The sequence below is a fragment of the Sciurus vulgaris genome (genome assembly GCF_902686455.1).
Source record: "Sciurus vulgaris genome assembly, chromosome: 19".
NCBI lineage: Eukaryota > Metazoa > Chordata > Mammalia > Rodentia > Sciuridae > Sciurus > Sciurus vulgaris.
The window spans coordinates 17751109-17758035 of NC_136480.1; the positions used below are offsets into that span (position 1 = coordinate 17751109).

The 6927-nt window shown below is 39.1% G+C and overlaps 1 long non-coding RNA gene across 1 annotated transcript; it reads left to right on the plus strand.

Annotated features, from left to right (window-relative positions):
- The first annotated feature begins 2525 nt into the window (after nucleotides 1-2525).
- On the plus strand, nucleotides 2526-3121 carry LOC306650317. Its single transcript, XR_013760861.1, has 2 exons — nucleotides 2526-2861; nucleotides 2981-3121. It is a non-coding gene; the product is annotated as an uncharacterized lncRNA (long non-coding RNA).
- The last annotated feature ends 3806 nt before the right edge of the window (nucleotides 3122-6927 follow it).

Here is a 6927-nt window from a genome sequence, read left to right on the forward strand (position 1 = left end):
TTTTCCCATCATGCTAATGTTTGAAAACTCTTGTTTTAGAATGGAATTGTTACATACTCACCTGTTTGTCTAATTCCCTCAGGGAATAATAAAGGTTAAAAGATGCCTATGTGGCAGTTGCTTGGTATTTGTAAAGTCACTTTTTCCTGGTCTTGGAAACTCACCATTATATCTCAAGAAAATTAAATTGCCACTTTTAGCTACTTTATTAAAAGTGAACCGTAATATTTGATAGGGAAGGTACCTAGGTTAGACCTACTTGAATTCTGAATCTTAATGAAAGATCCTACTCATTGAAATTTATTTTTAGTCTACTTGAAATATGAGCAACTCCATAAATAAAAATTCTGTTCTTTATTCTAATCGCTTGATACTTACAAAAAGTCAGTGTCCTCAGATAATCAGATTAAAAAATAATTTTAAGGCTAGCAAATATAATTGTTGTATTAGTGATACCTACTGCTATTTTTGAATATAGAATGTATAGCAGATATTAAATATTCATAATAAACCTATGGTAGGTACTATTATCTGCACATTCAGAAGAGAAACTGAAGTTTCTCAAAGAGGAATAACTGGTCTAAGTTCCCCAATGTACCAAGTAACTTAGCTGGAGCTTGAATTCAGTACTCTCTTTAATTGACTTTTTCTTATATGAAACTTTTGTTTATAAAAGGCACACAACAATTTAACATGAGTTCTTCTTTGAGCAATGCATCTGTTTCTAAAGAACTTCATGTGGGCAGAGAGAGATGGCTTTTATTTCATTTTCCACGGTCATTCATCTGCTAGGCAAATATTGATGGACATACTCACTTGTGCCCAAGGTAGCCAGGAAATACAGAACAGGAACGTTAAGGTACATATTCTCCAGTTACTCTGCAGTTGTGCTAGGGGGAGGAGTGGTCAGCTGGTCAGTGCCAGGCATTTGTAAATGCAAATTCAGGGCTGATACCACAAGTCGGGGCGAGTGAGAGGGTAGCAGAGCTCCCGGGAGCGGGGAGCAGAGCCTCAACAGCAGCACGTACAGACTCCCATGCTGTCTGTACTCCTACTGCAGCCAATTTCCAGCCATCAAGGGACATCATTAAACAGAGCTGGGATAAGCCCGAACCGTGGCAGCCCGCTCCAAAGGTCACCAAGTCCACCACGCTTTACCTGAGGAGCCTCAGGTTTACCACCCAGAGCATAAAGGACCTTCCTGTTCCCAAGCATTCCGCTTTATTCTTTGCTGTGTAGTTTCAATCATTTCATGAGCACTCAGAGGCCAAATAACCCTGTTCACTTAGAGAGTCTGCTTAAGAAACGTGTCCATTATTTACTCACAAAAAAAATGTCAGTTCTGTTGTTGTTGTTCAGTTACCCTCCACGCTTAGCTCTGGATCTAGATTTTTATCTTTGTCCTTTTCTTTCTTGTTTTTCCTAAGGAAATGGAGCTGGGTTTTGATGGCAGGAGAGAGGGAGAGGAAGTGAAGTGAAAATGTGAAATAGCCATCTTTATAATTCATGCTAACAAATATTAATTCAGGCAGAGTGTGATGAATCTAGTTTAAATGAACTAGTTCCTCCCAGCTACAAATGTGTTAAAAGCAGGAGGTGGTGAGTGATGACTGAGTCTAAATATATACCGCATTACAGTGTGTGCAAAACTGCAGAAAGGACTCGCAGATACAAAACTTTGGAACGAGTGCAATTTCATGACACTACAATTAAAAAAGGGAAAAAGTATCATAATCCTTCTATTAGTTAACGATAAGGGGAAAAGAGCAAGAAATAACAGCCTTCCATACAGAAGTCCTAATTCCTCCCAGACCCCCAGAGCTCCTCTGGAAGCCTCAGGCATTAACCGTCTTCCAACTGAAACAACCTCAAAATGATGGTCTAGATTCCTTTGCTTTATGGCCCTATGGGAAGTCCAACTCGAGCCCAATTAGATAAAAATAGCCACCCCTCTGTGCTAACAGGCCCCAAGTGATCACAAAGCAAAGTCCACTCTCGTCACTTCAAAGGCCTTTGGGAGCCACCAAGTTCCCATGCCTTCCATTTCCTCCTTTGAGGCTCTGACTGTGGCATAATGGGGGGCAGGAAGTGATCACCTGGCGTCACTGGCTACTCTCCAGCAGGCTTCTCTCATCTTTCTCCTGTTTTTTTTTTTTTTTTTTTTTTTTTTTTTTTTTTTTTTTTTTTTTTTTTTTTTTTTTTTTCTTCCCAGAAAAGTAAATCAAGTTGGAAAATAACACTCAGAGCATCCTGCGGGGGAAATGGGGCCGTTAGAGAGGTGGCAGCAGAACAGCAGGGACCCCAGGCTGACAGACTCCGAAACAGGCTCAGACTTTGTTTCCAACGTCCATCCTTTGGGAAAAGTTCACGTTTGCATTTCCACTGGGCAGTACTTGCGCTGAGACCGTGGCTGCCCGTGCTGAAACCCATCCTCGTGGACCAAGGAGGCAAAAACAGGGTCCTGGGTCTGCTGAGAAAGCACTTGGGCGCCATCTAGGTTGCTGACTCCCCTAATTGTGGTTGTGGGCTACTCGCTCCAAGAACGAGGGTGCTCTCAGCATGACTTTCCCATGCAGCTGCCGGGGGCCTCTTTGTGGGTGCTAGTTCATTGCTGCTTACCAGGATAAGGAATTTACAACACACACACACAACCACACCAACAGAAGGCTTGCTAGGATTTCAGAATCCACCATTTATTAACTCCATCATCTTACGCAAGATATCCAAAATCTGGTTGAGCCTCTGTTTTCTACTCTGCAAAAAGGGCATGATACATACTACCCAGCTCACAGGATTTTAAGTGCAATGAAGTAACTGAAATGTTTAGCAAATTTGCTGACAAAATTTCGAAGCTCAGAAAGGTGTACTGTTTTTTTGTTTTTTTGGTTTTTTTTTTGGCTTTGCTGGGGATCAAACCCAGGTCCTTGTGCTTGCAAGGCAAGCACTCTACCGACTGAGCTATCTCCCCAGCCCGAGAAAGGTGTACTTTGACTAATATTGCCTATATAAAATCATATCCAGTCCTTGGAAGATATGAAAAATCACCAAATGCAATACACCTTTCTTGTCAATGGTACCACGTGCACAAAACCAGATACACACAGTCCGCTCACCATCTATAGGGGAAAGAGACATTTTTTGATAATTTGCTTTATCCCATATGGTAATCAGAACTCCAGTCTTCACAAAGGGGCTCAGTGACTATTTGTTGAACTTACTACTCTTCTACCAAAAATAATACGGTAGAATTCTCCTTGGATTGAATATAAGAATTTTTGCTTCATCAAACCTTGGAAGACTTAGCAAAATAAGTTAATTTGGAACAGGAAAAGGACAAATCAAGAAATTCTGTACAGAGTCTAGTTTTCACGGGATTAAGACTAATATTTTATCTAGAAATTCTTACGTGACTAAGTTTAAATGGTTTAATAGGATGTATATTAATTATATACATTTTTAGTTCATCATAATTAAATGGTCAACACAGAGTAATGCCCCAAAAGCTATGAACATGTAGCACAATGTACAACTTTAATGCAGAAAGAGATGCTCTAAGGACGGCTTCCAGACCTGAAGTAATGGGCATTCATGCATGACTGCTGGTAAGGTTGGTTCTTCCAGGATTAATGCCTGTTAGTATCAATAAATAGTATTACCAATAGAATAAATTTAAAAATGCCCCACAAACAGGTGTGACTTCAACGATGTCAGTGTTATATATACACACATCAGCAAACATAATACGTATGCTAGTTTTGTAGGTCAGTTATTTAGTTATGAAATACTGTATTTCCGGCAAATAAAATTTCATAACATAGATCTAAATGACACCCTAGAGTTAAGCATCATTTTCATTTTAAAAATTGATCTTGTTTTTAAATATCACTTTTTTCACTGGTTAGGTTTAGAGCTGATCACATTTGACTAGCAATGCCTGTGATTTAGCAGAGCAAATTCATGATGAATACCTGTGGCAAGAAATAAACTGTGCAGCATAAGCCAAAAATGTAACATTTCATCAAGGTTTGGTGTGTTATCTAATTTCAAAGCAACATTGTGTGAACCAGTGCCAACTGTAATATGCATTTTCATTCTGGGGAACTTCTTTTTAAAATGCAGGTTATTATTAGATTGGAAGGGGTGAGGTTCAAGATTCTACATTGCAACAATCCCCCAAAAAGGCATCAATGAGGCAACTGCTACTTATTTCTGGACCACACTTCACATAGCAAGGATCTGAAAAATTCCAGGACAAATGATTATGAGTGTAAAATGCTGCAATTTGAGTCTTAAAATTATAGAACTAGTACTAAAGCACCAAAAAATTCTGATGACATCAAAGTCAGAATATGAGATTTATGGTACAACGAGTTTTACTTGCTTGTTAAATCATTCTTTCACTCCTTCACCAAAATATTGCTCATGATATATCATAGGCCAAGAATTTTAGTAACTGTTAACCTCCTTTCCTGATTGTTTTGACATTTTGGAAAAATAAGATAAACATTAAGAAGGCAGAAGTTCTAAACAGGAGCCAAGTTTCAACACTGGATGGAGTCAGGCAGGAAGCACAAGTTTCATTCTGAAGTCAACGTTGTATCAATATTTCACTGATGGGGACAAGGCATCCCACCAATTTAATATGACCAGTTTCTTCCAAAATCAATCTCCTCTCATCACTGTGACAAACCACGTCACAGGAGGAATATAAACAAGGAAGACTTTTGCCTTGTTGATTCCTATGGTTTGCCATCACTCCCAGAAAAGAACTCTCAATTGACTAATCTCAATTCTAATTGCCAAGTTTTCCAGCCCCCGTGACATCACTTCCCATCCCCAGGATGGATTAGTGCATGTTCCAGATATAGATACACTAAAACTTTGAAGGAGAAGTCACTATGTTCTCTGAGCACAGGAGGTCCATTTTCCTTAGAATTCTTTTGGGTACGAACAATGGAAACCCACCTGAGTTTGGTTTACTGAAGAAGGGAGAGAGAGCTTAAGAATATGGGAATGTCTCAGGGCCTCCGGAACAGAACAAGAGGTTTACATACCTGCTATAGAAAATCATGGAAACAATCTGTGCTTTTCAGTTTCTTTCTGCCCCTGTGAGTTATTCTTTCTTTCAGCACACAGGAGTTTTTATGACTATGTAGTTGAGAGAGTAGGAAATGGTCACTAATGTTAGCACCTAAATTTTTACCTTATTTCAAGAAAGCATCCATGAGAAAACTGGAGTCCTGATTTTCAGGAAGGTGTTTCGATTGCTTCAACAGAGATAAAGTTGCCTATTTCTGAGTCAAAGAACTGTGGGTAGGGGGTCTGGTCCCCTCTGCACTCAGCAGCCTGTCACTTCCATGTGGATGGGTAGAGGTTGGATCCACAGAACAGGGAAGAGAAGAACAGACCTCAAGACACTGTTCACTTCCATGAGTGGGTACTGCACCATTACAGCAATCTCCCCATCTGTAAGAGCCGTATAATTTGGATGGAACTGACCAGTTCCATAGCAAAACTATGGAACCAACATAGATTCCCTTTAATAAATGATCAATAAAGAAAATATGGTATATACATGCTGGAATATTACACAGCTGTAAAGAAGAATGAAATTATGGCATTTGCTGGTAAACAGATGACGCTGGAGACTATCACGCTAAGTGAAATAAGCCAATCCCAAGAAACCAAAGGCTGAATGTTTTCTTTGATATGTGGATACTAGTTCACAATAAGGGAAGGGTAGGGAAGAAGAGAAGTTCAATCAAGAAGTCTAATCCCCCTGGATTAGACGAAGGGGAATGAAGGGAAGGGAGGAGGTAGGCACAGCAAAGACGGTGAAAGGAATCAGACAAAACTTTCCTTTGCTCACATATGAATAGACTACCAGTGAAACTCCACATCATGTACAACCACAAGAATGGGATCCTAATTAGGAAAAGTTATACTTCATGAATGTACAATAGGTCAAAATACACTCTACTGTCATGCAGACCTAAAAAGAATAAAAACAATTACAAAAGAAAGTAAAAAATATAAACTACATAACCAGCCTATTAGTCAAAGGAAAAATAGTTGTTACATTAAGATGTCATTTCTTTTAAAATACCCTTGCCAATACCGAGTACAAACCATGTGGATTTTCTTTTATTAATCTGATACTTTAAAACAATGACTCACTATGGTTTATATCATTCTATATAATATTATATCCCTGATATGCCAGCAATTATGGCAAACAACTGGCAACTTCACACCCTCATTTGCAGAATTTGCAAGCTAAATTCTGACACAAAGTTTCTGACTTTTTTTTTTTCTTTTTCTTATTGACTTAGGAAACAATTTGTTGGTGGTGGTACTTGGGATTGAACCCAGGGCCTCATGCATTGTAGGGAAGGGCTCTCCCACCCACTACACCCCAGCCCATGATATTTTCTCAAGGTAAATTAGACTCAGTAGCTGTCAACTGGTGTTGCACATAAAAATAAGTAGATATTTAAGACCAAAGAAGACAAAAAAAGAGAATAGGGTTGCTCACATTTGCCAGCATGTAACAACCAAATGAAAAGGTGAAATTTTAACATATGTATGTGTTGTCTTAGAAAAGTATCCGTGGGGGCTGGGGTTATGGCTCAGTGGCAGAGCTCCTGCCTAGCATGTGTGAGGCACCCAGTTCAATTCTCAGCACCCCATATAAATAAGTAAAATAAAGGTCCAACAACAACTAAAAGAAATATTAAAAACAAAAAAAAGAACAAAAGAATCAATGGATTGATCCAAAGTTCTACTCCAAGTTCCTTCAAATTAGTGGACAGTTTTGACCTTGTGAGAGATCAAACTATAGGATGCTGTTGATAAATGTAAAGATGTTTGCATATCCTTAGTCCAACAAGTACTGGCTCAACTAGTGTTATAGATAAAATGCAGAGG